A 13,591-nucleotide genomic window follows, 5' to 3' on the forward strand; every position below is an offset into this window, starting at 1 on the left:
CGTAAGGGGCCCCTACAGGAGTCTGTACACCCCCAGTGAGCGCGGGTACCCAGTGTGATGATCATGTTTATTATGTGAGGCCGAGGGCCGGATTGATTATGCCACGAGATGGTTTGATATTGCGCTTGGGCCATAAGGGGCCCTTCCTGGAGTCTGTACACCCCTAGTGAGCGCGGGTACCCAGTGTGTATTATGTGTTGTAGCCCGAGGGGCTGTTCTTGATCTATGTTGCCCTCGGGGCGGTTCTTGATTCATGTTATGCCCGAGGGGCTGATTACGAGTAATTGTGAGGTAGCCTGAGGGACTGGTTCTATTGATATTATGCCTGAGGGGCGGTTTACGGTACATGTTTTGCCCGAGGGGCTGTTTACGTTTCTATCATTTTTACTCACTGATTTTATCACTCGTTTGAAACTATTGAATATGTTTTACTGAAACTGAGCTTGATTTATGAAGTAAATGATTTCTATATTGTTTTGGAAATGTACTGTATTTGCTATAGTGTTATGACGTAGCTTACGTGTTTTCTTACTGCTCAGCTTTCATTTACTTTTATTACTTATTGAGTTGGCGTACTCACATTACTTCCTGCACCTTGTGTGCAGATTCAAGTATTATTATAAACCCGGTAGTGGGTGTTGGTTGCTCCGTGGCAGAGTCAGTGGAGTTAGCGAGGTAGCTGCCCGACGTTCGCAGCACTGCTTTTCTCCCTCTTGTCTTCCTTAGACTGTATTTAGTACATTTTTAGACTCTTAGCTGTATTCAGACTTTAGTAGATGCTCGTGACTTGTGACATCTCGATGTCGGGCTAGATTTTGTTTCCGCAGTTGATATAGTTCGGTTTATTTTGGGATTTATCATTATTAATGACTTGATTATGAATCATTATATCTGTTAATTAAACTTGGGGTTTGTGTCGGCTGGCCTTGTTTTCACGAGAGACACCATCACGACTGGGTCTGGGTTTAGGGTCGTGACAAGGAAGCCCCATAAAAGTCCTCAATCAATCTATTTAATTTAAAATTATTTCAATTTTATAATTGCAGTACTTCAACTTCAAAAGTAATCATGCGCAAAAATGCATAACCCTTGAATATTTAAGAGTTTTTTTTTTGGATAAGCATATTCTCAAGGAAATACCCACATCACGTTGAGTTTATGGTCACAGTTATTCTAAAAGGAATAAACACTTAAACAATGTTAATTAATAACAGAAGCAATCTTTTTTTTTTCCTTATGAGCAAGATGCACATTATTCGAATTTCTTTAATCAATAAAATACACTTTAGGGATTATTTTCAATAAATTAGTAAGGAAAAGCTTTCTATTGCAAAAGTAGAATTCCATTATGATATTTACACGTACGGATTTTAGTTTACTTAACACCGAAAACAAAGTTCTAATTAGTATAAGTAAACTCATAATTTGGCACTTGGCAGATATAAATTTTCTACATTAATTAGAGAATTTGGAAAAATAGGATGGCAATATCTAGAAAAATAACATAAAAATAACTTAATGCAGAATTGTACCACAAGAAATATCACCACAACAAAATAATATAGAAGTATTGAGAATCAATCTAAAGAAATATTTTTACGAAAAATTAACTACAATACATATAAAGTTCAAATTTTGATTGGAAAATATATAGATCAAAACCTAAATAGATCCAGAGTCATATTTGCAGATTACAATTCTATTTTGGAACCAATAAACGAAATAAAATTGCAAAATAGATTGGAAATCAAGTAAATTAAATTTGCATGTCTTATATCTTGACTGTAGGTGCGTGAATTCTACAGTAGCATTGCAAAGCAACTGAAAATAGGATGGCAATATCTAGAAAAATAACATAAAAATAACTTAATGCAGAATTGTACCACAAGAAATATCACCACAACAAAATAATATAGAAGTATTGAGAATCAATCTAAAGAAATATTTTTACGAAAAATTAACTACAATACATATAAAGTTCAAATTTTGATTGAAAAATATATAGATCAAAACCAAAATAGATCCAGAGTCATATTTGCAGTCTATTTTGGAACCAATAAACGAAACAAAATTGCAAAATAGATTGAAAATCAAGTAAATTAAATTTGCATGTCTTATATCTTGACTGTAAGTGCGTGAATTCTACTGTAGCATTGCAAAGCAACTGAATTATATTTTGACCGTAGGCGCATGAGTTCTACTGTAGCATTGCAAAGCAGCACAAGCTAGTAAAATCGCAGATCAATTGAAAAAATATTCTCAAAAGTTGGATAAAAAAAAATGGAAGCAACAAATTTAGTACCTAATCTATTGAAGAAAAGTATTTCTCAGTTTATAGATTATGAATACCACATGGATCATCTCACGTGAACAAATTTCTAGCATTGAGTTTACTCGTTGAGATGTGCAAAAGAGCATATATCACTATAAACCAATGCAACTCGATCAAAAACCACCAAAATAGTTAGTCTCGCAGAAATATTTTTTTTATATATAACTTCTTTTTATTTTGTCAGAAAATTATTAGGAGCAGGAGATCTTGACTTGTGTAAAAATTAATTAATTTCCTTGTATAAAACTTATAAGTATTAATTAATTAAAGAATATAAGGAAATAATGATAAAGCTTTTACAAGCTAAAGATACAATGTATGTACAAAATAGGACTCGTACATAGCTAAAATAGGAAAATATTTAGTAGTGAATATTTTAGTTGATTTCAAATTCTTTTTTTTTTCATCTCAAAAAATAAAATAAAAATTAAATTACTATTTTGCCTAGTATAAAATCTATTTTTAAAGGGTAAAAAAGGCGAACGACAATTCGTTAAGGGCTTTCGTGCTTTTAATCACGTATATTTTTTTGCTAACGGTTAAAAGATAAGGGAAAATGTATTTCTTGCTCATATTTTATATTAAAAATAAAATTTTCTATCCAACTTTAAATAATAAATATATTTCACATCATGTCTCAAATTATGTCAATTAAGCGACAATTTTTTAAAAAGGATGTTACTTTACCCGTTCGTTTATCAAGTTATTTGCAGCTTTTTAAAAATGTTTCCAAACTTTTTTCTATTAATAGTAAATAAAAGTTCAATGATATATCACTAATTTTATAATTGAAAAAAGGGTCATGTGACATGATTTAACAATAATTTCAAATAATATTGTTCACCTTCTCAAGGGTTAGTTACATGATTAAAAAGATGCATGAAAAATTAGAGTGTGCATATTAAATGCCTTAAAGATAGTAATTACGGAGGTAAGGATTATATAAATCAAGTTTTTTTAAATTACAGAGGCTTGGATTACTTTGCTTGATACTCCTTCAAATTTTCTTTTATTTATTTAATTCAAATTTTAATAATAACTTCAAAACCCAAAATTTGTAATAGCAAAGGATTTGATGATTTTGGTTATATTTCTTTAAAGAAAAATTCGTTATTCCAACACTATATGATTTTTTTAATTCAAAAACGTGGATTTACTTCTTATGCTCGTTTGTGAACAACAAAATTAATTTCTACAATCTGCATATCCCATAAATTTTTAATTAATAAATTATAAATAACATTGGAATACTAATCATGAACATAATGAAACAGTTATAGAATGTCATATAGATTTTGTGATTGATTAGGTTTATATCTCATGCGTTTTCTTCTAGTTGGACAGAGTTAGAAGGACGCGCAAATTCTTCGTCCGATTTTATTGTCCAAGTAAAATTAGTATGACATCATTACTAATATTACAATTTCGTCCTTTAGTATAAGATCTTTTAAAACTAATTTAGCTTTTAAAGGGTATAAAAGTCTATTAATATTTTACGGATATTTTTGTCGTTCAACATTTAGCGTTTTAACATTCGTGCTTTTGTGTTTATATAGATAGATAGATAGATAGATAGATAGATAGATGGATATATATATATATATATATATATATATAGATAGATAGATAAATAGATATAGATAGATAGATATTGTGACGACCCGACCGGTCGTTTCATGAGTTACCGCTCCGTTTCCCCCATTTCTGCTTCATATTGCTTTGTTATCGGTTCTATGTATGATCGGGTTGGTTGGCTCGAGTTCGGAAATGTTTTGGTAAAGTTTGAGACACTTAGTGTCTTTTAAGAAAGCTTAAGTTGGAAAAGTCAACCGGATGTTGACTTATGTGTTAGAGGGCTCGGATGTGAATTCCGATAGTTTGGATAGTTTTGGGAGGTGATTTGGGACTTAGGAGCATGATCAGAATGTGTTTTGGAGGTCCGTAGTAGATTTAGGCTTGAATTGGCGAAAGTGAAATTTTGGCGTTTTCCGGTTGATAGGTGAGATTTTGATATAGGGGTCGGAATGGAATTTCGAAAGTTGCAGTAGCTCCGTTGTGTCATTGGGGATGTGTGTGTAAAATTTTAGGTCATTCGGACGTGGTTTGGTATACTTTTAATCAAAAGCGGAATTCGGAAGATTTTAGAACTTAGGCTTGAATTTGTTGTGATTTGGTTGATTCGATGTTGTTTGAAGTGTTTTGAAGATTGGTATAAGTTTGGATGGTGGTATATGATATGTTTGTACTTTTGGTTGAGGTCCCGGGGGCCTCGGGGTGATTTCGAATGGTTAACGGGAAGTTTGAAAGTTGGTTTGGCAGCTGAAGTGTTGGAATTTGCTGTCATAACCGCACCTGCGGCTAGGTGACCGCAGGTGCGGTCTCGCAAAAGCGAAAAGGGAGCCGCAGATGCGGCCAGGTTGAAGGCTAGCTGAAATCGCAGAAGTGGTCGAGGAGGCGCACCTGCGATGGCGCAGGTGCGATGTTTTTACCGCAAGCGGAAATTGGTCGAGTAAGTGGAAACCGCAGGTGCGGCTCTTGGGACCGCAGAAGCGGTTACGCAGGTGCGATATCTGGACCGCAGGTGCGAAAAGTCTGGGTCAGAATGTATATATTTCTTCCTTCGCGATTTTCAGAGGGTTCCACCATTTATTAACGCGAATTTTGGAGTTTTGGGCGATTTTGAAAAGAGAATTCAAGGAGACTTCATTGAGGTATGGTTTTGGATTATGAAAACTCGTTTCTATGGTATTAATTCACGGATTAGAGCTGTAATTAAGGAAAATTAAGGGTAAAAATTTGAGGAAATTAGGGCTTGGAAACTTAGGCCTAGACTTGAGGATTTGAGGGGCCATTTGTGGTCGGATTTTGGAACTTTTGATATGCATGAACTCGTGGGGAGATAAGGAGTCTAATGATGTAAAATTTATCGAATTCCGAGACGTGGGCTTGGGGGTCGGGTTTGGTTGGAATTTCGTTGTTTTTCGATTGTTTTCGAGTGGGCTTTGTCCCTTTAGCATATTGTGATGGTTACGTTCTGATTTTTCTTAGATTTGGAGCATCCGGAGGCCGATTCGAGGGGCAAAGGCATTGCGAGCTAGAGTTTGGGCCGGATTGAGGTGAGTAATGATTTTAAATGTTGTCCTGAGGGTATGAAACCCCAGATTACACAACGTTAGGCTATGTTGAGGTGACGCACACGCTAGACGACGAGCATGGGGTCTTGCACCGTTGGGAATTGTGACTTGGTCCATCCCGTTTACTGCGTATTTGGTTGCAAATTGCTAGATGTAATCATGTTTTGGGCTAAATGCCATATTTGGGCTTCGTGCCAGCTGTTTGGACCCTTAGGGGATTTTTACTGCTATTTCCTCACCATTTTGACTTTATACTTGTACTCAGTCATGCTGTATTTTACTGTTTTCATAACTCAGCCATGTTTACTTTGTTTTAAACACCTTAAATGATATTTTAAAAGATATTTTTGAGCTGAGCATAATGTTTTACTGTTACCGAGTGGCTTATGAGATTCTGACTGAGTAAGGCCGAGGGCCTGTATTGTGAGGATACTTCTGGGTCGGGCTGCACGCCGCATCGGTGATATACTGATCATGATTATGAGGCCGAGGGCCTGAAAATTGTACGCCACGAGGTGGATTGTTGATATGAGGCCGAGAGCCTAGTGATTATGCCACGAGATGGCTTGATATTGCGCTTGGGCCGTAAGGGGCCCCTCCCGGAGTCTGTATTCACCCAGTGAGCGCGGGTACCCATTGTGATATGAGATAGAGCCCGAGGGGCTGGTATTGTTCTATGTTATTGCCCGAGGGGCTGATTCGTTTGTTATTGTGCCCGAGGGGCGGTTTTTATGTGTTTACCTTTTCTAGCTGCTTTTCCTTTATTTGTCTAACTCCTTAAAAGATGCTTTATGAGATTACACTGTTTAACTGCATTTACTGATTTTATTCTGCCTCTTATAGCTTATTGTTGTGTTTAACGTGATTTTGTATTGCTCAGTCTTCATTTATGGTTATTACTCACTGAGTTGGAGTACTCACTTTACTCCCTGCACCCCTGTGTGCAGATTCGGGCGCTACAGGTCCTGCTTGCGAGGGTTGAGAGCTGATCAGCAGATTTCGGAGATTCACTAGGTAGCTGCCCGGCGATTCGCAGCCCAGTGCACTCTCCCTCTATCTTATTTCCTTCTGTTTTTAGATATGTAATAGTGGAGTAGACCTTTCAGACTTGTAGTGTTATTTTAGATGCTCATGACTGGTGACACCCCGATGTCGGGCTGTGTTTTATTCCGCAAACTGTATTGTTTACCTTATTTTTGGGATTTTATTCTGTTAAAGACTTAATATTTATTATTTTAATTGCTTAAAATGAATTGGAAGTGTGTCGGCTGGCCTTGTCTTCACGAGAGGCGCCATCACGACCGGATCCGGGTTTAGGGTCGTGACAAATATAGATAGATAGGTATAGATATAGATAAATAGATTCGGATATGCCAAGATAAAAGTTAATCTATACAATTAGGATACATTACGTGTTTTACTATTTCAAACTGAGATGACTGCGGACTTTTCGGTAAAATTATTTAATGGAAAAAAATTATTTCCGCTAAGTGCCAAATTATGAGGTTGTTTAGACTATTAAGAACTTGTTTCCAGTGTTAAGTAAATTATAACTTGTACGTGTAAATATCATAATTAGATACAATTTGTATGCCCACGAGTTGTTTAAATTCGTCCCTTTCTGGGGAAAATTTCTTATGTCTTTTTAATTTTTTTTATTGTACTCTTTGTTTTGAATTATAGATACATCACTATGCAGAAGGTGAATTAAATCTCATTTCTTAAATAGCATAGTTCCTTCTAACTTTTAAATGTCTATGAAATATTATCAGGGTATATGTGTGTTCATGAATGGTTTTTGGTATGATTTGTTACATAGTAAGAGCGAACTGCGATAAGGCGATACTGTTTGATACACATGAACTTGCTTGCAGCAACATTTAGTTCACGTGAAAGGGTTAAAAATGCCCCTAAACCATTGGAAAAGGTTTAAAAATATCCTTCATCCATCTATTGGGCTAAAAATATCCCTCCATCTACCTTTTTGGTTCACTTATATCTTTTGACCGTTAGGATGAAGGGGTATTTTTAGCCCAATAGATGGATGAAGGGTATTTTAAGCATTTTTCAATAATTTAGGGACATTTTTAACCCTTTTCCGTTTAGTTTATTATATAGCAATCTTCTTTATTTTTCTTTTTGGTTGCTAATAGACCAAAAGCACGTAGCAGAAACTGAGGAAATTTTAGGACCTTCCTTTTGACATGTATATTTTGATGGCTTCACATCTATATAAATTAAACTCAATTATTGCCTTCTTTTAATAGGCACTGGTCATAAATGTAACCCCACTTGAGTAACATAGAAGTAGGGCTGCTTATCGGGCAGATTGAGCGGTTATTTACTCTTAACGGTTTGGCTTATCGATTATCGGCTTTTAAATATATTAATCCGCTAGCCACCCGATAAGATATCGGGCAGATTGGTATCAGTTTAGCTCTTATGGGCGGTTATCGAGCGGTTTATCGGCCTAATTCAATCAAAATAAATAAAATTTAGTCTCTGTATGTTTAAATAGGTGGTCGACGTACTAAGAAGGACGAAGCAGAAGAGACACCGTGATGGGTAAATCATCTGTCTAGAATCTTATTTATGTTTATGCACATTGGCCTTAGTCCATGTGAAAGATTTCCAATTGGCCGTTGATAAAATAAATGTTCGTCATGCTTAGAATTCTAGGATGCCTTAAAACCCAGACAAAGTTGATGAAGCAGTGGTGTAACTGGTGTTGTTATCTTGTTTCAGACAGCAAATTCTGTCTTTTGTCACAGTTAGATGACTCCTTTTATTTGGCTTTCTTTTATTCTAATTCACTTAGATAGAGTACTGGAGGAAGAAGGATTTTTGATTATTTAATATATATATGGATAAAAATAAATTTTATATGTGTATATATATATTCTTAACGGGTTAAACGGATTATCCGTTAAGAAAATTGAATAATCCGCCCTCAAACCGATAAGCCGTTAATAAAAAAATTTCAATCCGATCCCCGTCCGTTAAACCGTTAACCCGATACCAATAAGCCATTAAGCTTCGGCTTCGGTTCGGTTTTCGGTTTCGGTTCGATTTTGAACACCCCTACATAGAAGTGAAGAACTTGAATAATTATAAATTTTTCAATGGTCACTCATGAGAGTCGAGATATATTATTTATTATTTTCAATGACTTATACTTTTTAGATTTTTATTTTATGGTTCAAATATATTATTTAATAATATTTAGGTGCCTCTTTAACATTGTGTAATTATTGTTATGAGGTAGCATAATGGGATTCATTCGTAAAAACCAATTAATTTCCTCATATAATACTTAGAAAAGTATTAATTAATTAATGAGTCCCATAGAGATATATATTTTTTTACATAACTTGATTTTACTTCGTTAGACAACTATTAGGAATAGGAGATTTGACTTCCGTAAAAATCAATTAATTTTCTTGTATAAAACTTAGAAGTATTAATGTATATACATGGAGGAAGCCAGCCTTGTAGTTCGTTATGCTCTCATTAGAATGGGGGACCTCAACCAGCACCATCTCTTCCCATTGACACTCTTCTTTCACTTTTTCTATGTTAGTCACGACGCTAATATACCGGGACACGTGTTCGCATCGGCCCGGCGTAGATGAGGGTCTCTCGATAGAGAAATCGTTCACAGTATCAAACTCGATAGGGTTACACTGTTCGACTGTGGGGGCCACTTTGGGTTTGCCCTTGGATGTTCGAGACGAAGAGGCAGCACCCTCTTTTCGAGGTAGTATTTTAGAAGTTCTAGCCATGATGGTGGAAAGGTCTTTCTGAGAAAGGAAGCGAGGAACCAAGAACGGAAGGAAGAAGAGCGTGAGAAGGGATGGCTTTAGCTCTGAAAGTTTGAAGATGTTGTAAAAGTGTGCATCACTAAACGGTTGAGGTATTTATAGACGCCATATGGGCAGCGGAAAGGACGAACCAATAGCAGTTCGTGGGCTTTTCGATAGTCGTGTAGCCGGTGACCCTTGCGCGGTTTTTTGAGTAATGTCATTTAATGCTCTGATGGACTGACGTCATGATTGTAGTGCCTGAGAAGTAGGGGTTCAAAACCGTCTCCTATCATTTTATTCTAGGAAACGCGGGGACTATCTGTATACGGTAAAATCAATGGTCCGATTTTACGATCATTAAGGCACCTCGTAAAGACTGCCCCTAGAGTGCTCGAAGCCCAGCTCGAGGTTTCAACCCCGTGTGTCCTTAGTGATCGACCTCGAGTCAATGTAAGATCAGCAGCTACGGTGGATCGATGTGAGGTTCCCAAGGCGTGTGACTAGGGCTGACAAAGTCTAATAGGCTAGTTCAGACCCGTATCATGGCATTAAATGGCTGTACCAGCTACATATCTTTGTAATAAATGCATTTGTACTATGTTGGGATTCCCCCTCATATATAAAGGGGATCCTTGCCACTTTGTAAGGGACGTGGGACAGAATATTGAATATACAAGAACATTCTCTCCGCTCTCTAACCGAACAAATTCTCTTGATTTCACTACTTACATTTATTTCTTATATTCATAGTGTTCTATTTATTGTTCTTAATTTATTGTTCATTATTGGTCATAAAAGGCTTCCATCAAGGCTGACATAACTGTTAATCCTCCATCGACTGCTTTAGCGAGGCATCCGACTCAACCTCGAGGCCCCGCATGCGCTGGCTCGAGGCCCCCGATTTCCCGCCATTCGGTTTGGTTATTACGCCGTTTTCAAGCTATTATCTTATTTTCGAGTCTCTCACTTAGCATCTATTGCCTAACAACTAGCATAAAAATAGATCACATATTTTTAGAACCACAAAATCAAATCTAATTGTTATTACCATTTTCAAGGTAAACAATTAATTAATTAATTAATATAAGAAAAAAATAATAAAGCTTTTATAAATTAAAGATACAATGTATGTGCATATTAGGACTCGTACAAGTTAAAATTGTTGGACTTTAAGCCATTGGGCTTTAAAGTAGAAGAAGTGTGAATTGAAAATGGAGGGAAATAAAATAGAGGGAAAAATAAAAATTTGAAGAAGTGAACTTTTGTCTTGCACTTTGTCCCTCATTGGTGAGGAACAATCACATTTGTGTGCTTATATATAGAATCACTTCTTAAAGCTCTTAAAAGGAGTTGAAGAGAATGAACCCTCGCGCCGTCGTTGCTCGCTCGGCTCGGCTTTGGCTTTGGCTTTGGATTTGGATTTGGATTTGGATCTGTCAAATGATCGATCGATAAGCTTATTTTTGGACAAAATTTATTTAATTATTTAATAATTAATTAAATGCCAAATCACTGCTGAAAATACGCCAGAACCCTGCTGAAGATTCAGAGGGACTCTCTGGCCGCGGTTCTACCGTAACCGCGGTAGAGCCGCGACAGGCAGATTCAGAGAGCCTCTCTGACCGCGGTTCTGCCGTAACCGCGGTAGCGCGGCAGGCAGCGTATTCTTCTGAAAAGGCACCTTTTCCAGACACCTCTTCTGATAATTGCCTATAAATTTTGAGGCAAGGCTCCATTTTCTACACACGAAAAACACTCAAGAACTTCTTTCTTTTTGAATATACTGCATCCTAATTCGCAGTCTCTCTCTCTCCAATTCGTAAGTGTGATTTTGCTCCGTTCTTTGAGTTCGTTGGGATCCTGCAGTTTGTATTGCCACTGTTGCAAGAAGGTTTATTCCGTTTTATCCTGGGAGGATTTAATCCATTACCTTGGCAGCTTGTGAGGGGGTTAAAATTCCTTAAGGACACACAAGAAACTTGTGGACTCGGAATATTTCTGATTCTCTACTATTTTCCAGATTTCTTTAATTCTTCTAAGAGTTTTTTTTCTTCTGATTTTGTGTTTTAACACAGTAACGCTCACAAGCTTAAGGAATTTTTACTACTAATGTTTCTGTGTTGAAACATATATTAAACTATTATTCATATTTTGTATACTGTTTTGGAGACTAAAGCCTTCGTGCTTTCTACTCCAATAATTGTTCTGTCCGCTTTAAAGTATATAAAAACTTTACCGGAATAATAAACGTACGGGTTTGAAGTATATAAAAACTTCACCATTGTTACGTGTTGTATGTTTGGTTTGGTATTCAGTTTGAAGATATCAAAACTTTACTGATTTAACAAAGTTCTGTTGTGTTTCCAACTCTACAGAAAAGATGACGAACCAAAACCAAACTAATGGAAATGTTGTGGGAACGGGAGCTACTGTTACGAGTGCTGCTGCCTCGTCAAGCCGTTCTACTCCTGCTCATGCTATGGCACCAGCAGAAAAACCCGGAACGTTTTCCGGTATTGACTTCAAACGTTGGCAAATGAAGATGCTCTTCTATCTTACTACGTTGAGTTTGCAACGTTTCATCAAGGAGGATCCTCCGGTCTTGGCAGAAAGTACTCCGGATGATGAACGACTTGTTGTAACTGAAGCATGGAAACATTCTGATTTCTTGTGCAAAAACTACATTTTGAGTTGTTTGGAAGATGGCTTGTACAATGTCTATAGCGTCATGGAAACTTCAAAAGCATTATGGAATGCGCTTGAGAAGAAGTACAAGACTGAGGATGCCGGACTTAAGAAGTTCGTGGCTGCTAGATTTTTGGGTTTCAAGATGATTGACACTAGGTGGGTCATAACTCAAGTCCAAGAATTACAAGTCATTGTGCATGACCTCCTTGCTAAAGGTATGACCCGAATCAATAAGTTTATTAATAAGATTTATCTTATTATAATTTTGAATCTATTGCTGAAGGTATGGTCATAAATGAGGCCTTTCAAGTCGCCGCTTTCATTGAGAAATTACCTCCGTTGTGGAAAGACTTTAAGAACTATCTAAAACACAAGCGGAAGGAGATGACACTTGAAGACTTGATTGTGCGTTTGAGGATAGAAGAAGACAACAAAAATGCTGAAAAGAAGTCACGTGGGAACTCGACAATAATGGGGGCTAACATTGTTGAGGAGGCGCCACAAACCAAGAAGAGAAAGAAGGCTTCTGGACCAAATAACTACCCAAGCAAGAAGAAGTTCAAGGGTAATTGCCACAACTGTGGAAAATCCGGGCATAAGGCCGTGGATTGTCGTGCACCAAAGAATGATAAGAAGAAGAAGAATCAAGCTAACATGGTTGAAAAAGCTGAAGAAATGGAGGACTTGTGTGCCATGTTGTCTGAATGCAACTTGGTAGGAAATCCTAAAGAATGGTGGATAGATTCTGGAGCCACCCGCCATGTTTGTGCTAACAAGGAGTTATTTTCTTCTTATGCCCCCGCAGGACCCGACGAGACAATTTTCATGGGAAATTCGTCTACAGCCAAAATTGAAGGAGTTGGCAAGATTGCGTTGAAGATGACGTCGGGAAAAATAGTGACTCTAAACCAAGTTCTCCATGTTCCAGAAATTCGCAAGAATCTTGTGTCGACTTCACTTCTTGTCAAGAATGGATTCAAATGTATTTTTGTTTCAAATAGTGTTGTACTAAGTAAGAATGATATGTATGTAGGAAAAGGTTACCTGAATGAGGGCCTTTTTAAGCTAAATGTAATAGCAGTTCCTATCAATAAAGTGAATGCTTCTTCTTACTTACTTGAGTCAAGCACTTTATGGCATTCGCATTTAGGACACGTCAACTTCAAAACATTGCGAAAGATGATAAATTTAGAAGTATTGCCAAAATTTGATTGCATTAATTCCAAATGTCAAATATGTGTGGAATCAAAGTATGCTAAGCATCCTTATAAGTCCGTTGAAAGAAATTCAAGTCCTTTAGACTTAATTCACACAGATATTTGTGACATGAAGTCAACACCATCTCGCGGTGGGAAAAAGTATTTTATTACTTTTATTGACGATAGCACGAGATATTGCTATGTTTATTTACTTAATAGTAAAAATGAGGCAATTGATGCTTTCAAGCAATACAAGAGTGAAGTTGAAACACAACTAAACAAAAAGATCAAAATGATAAGAAGTGATAGGGGTGGCGAATATGAATCTCCTTTTGAAGAAATATGTTTGTAAAATGGCATTATTCACCAAACAACTGCCCCTTACTCTCCACAATCTAACGGAATTGCGGAGAGAAAGAATCGAACATTGAAGGA

The sequence above is a fragment of the Nicotiana attenuata genome, chromosome 3 (assembly GCF_001879085.1).
Source record: "Nicotiana attenuata strain UT chromosome 3, NIATTr2, whole genome shotgun sequence".
Lineage (NCBI taxonomy): Eukaryota > Viridiplantae > Streptophyta > Magnoliopsida > Solanales > Solanaceae > Nicotiana > Nicotiana attenuata.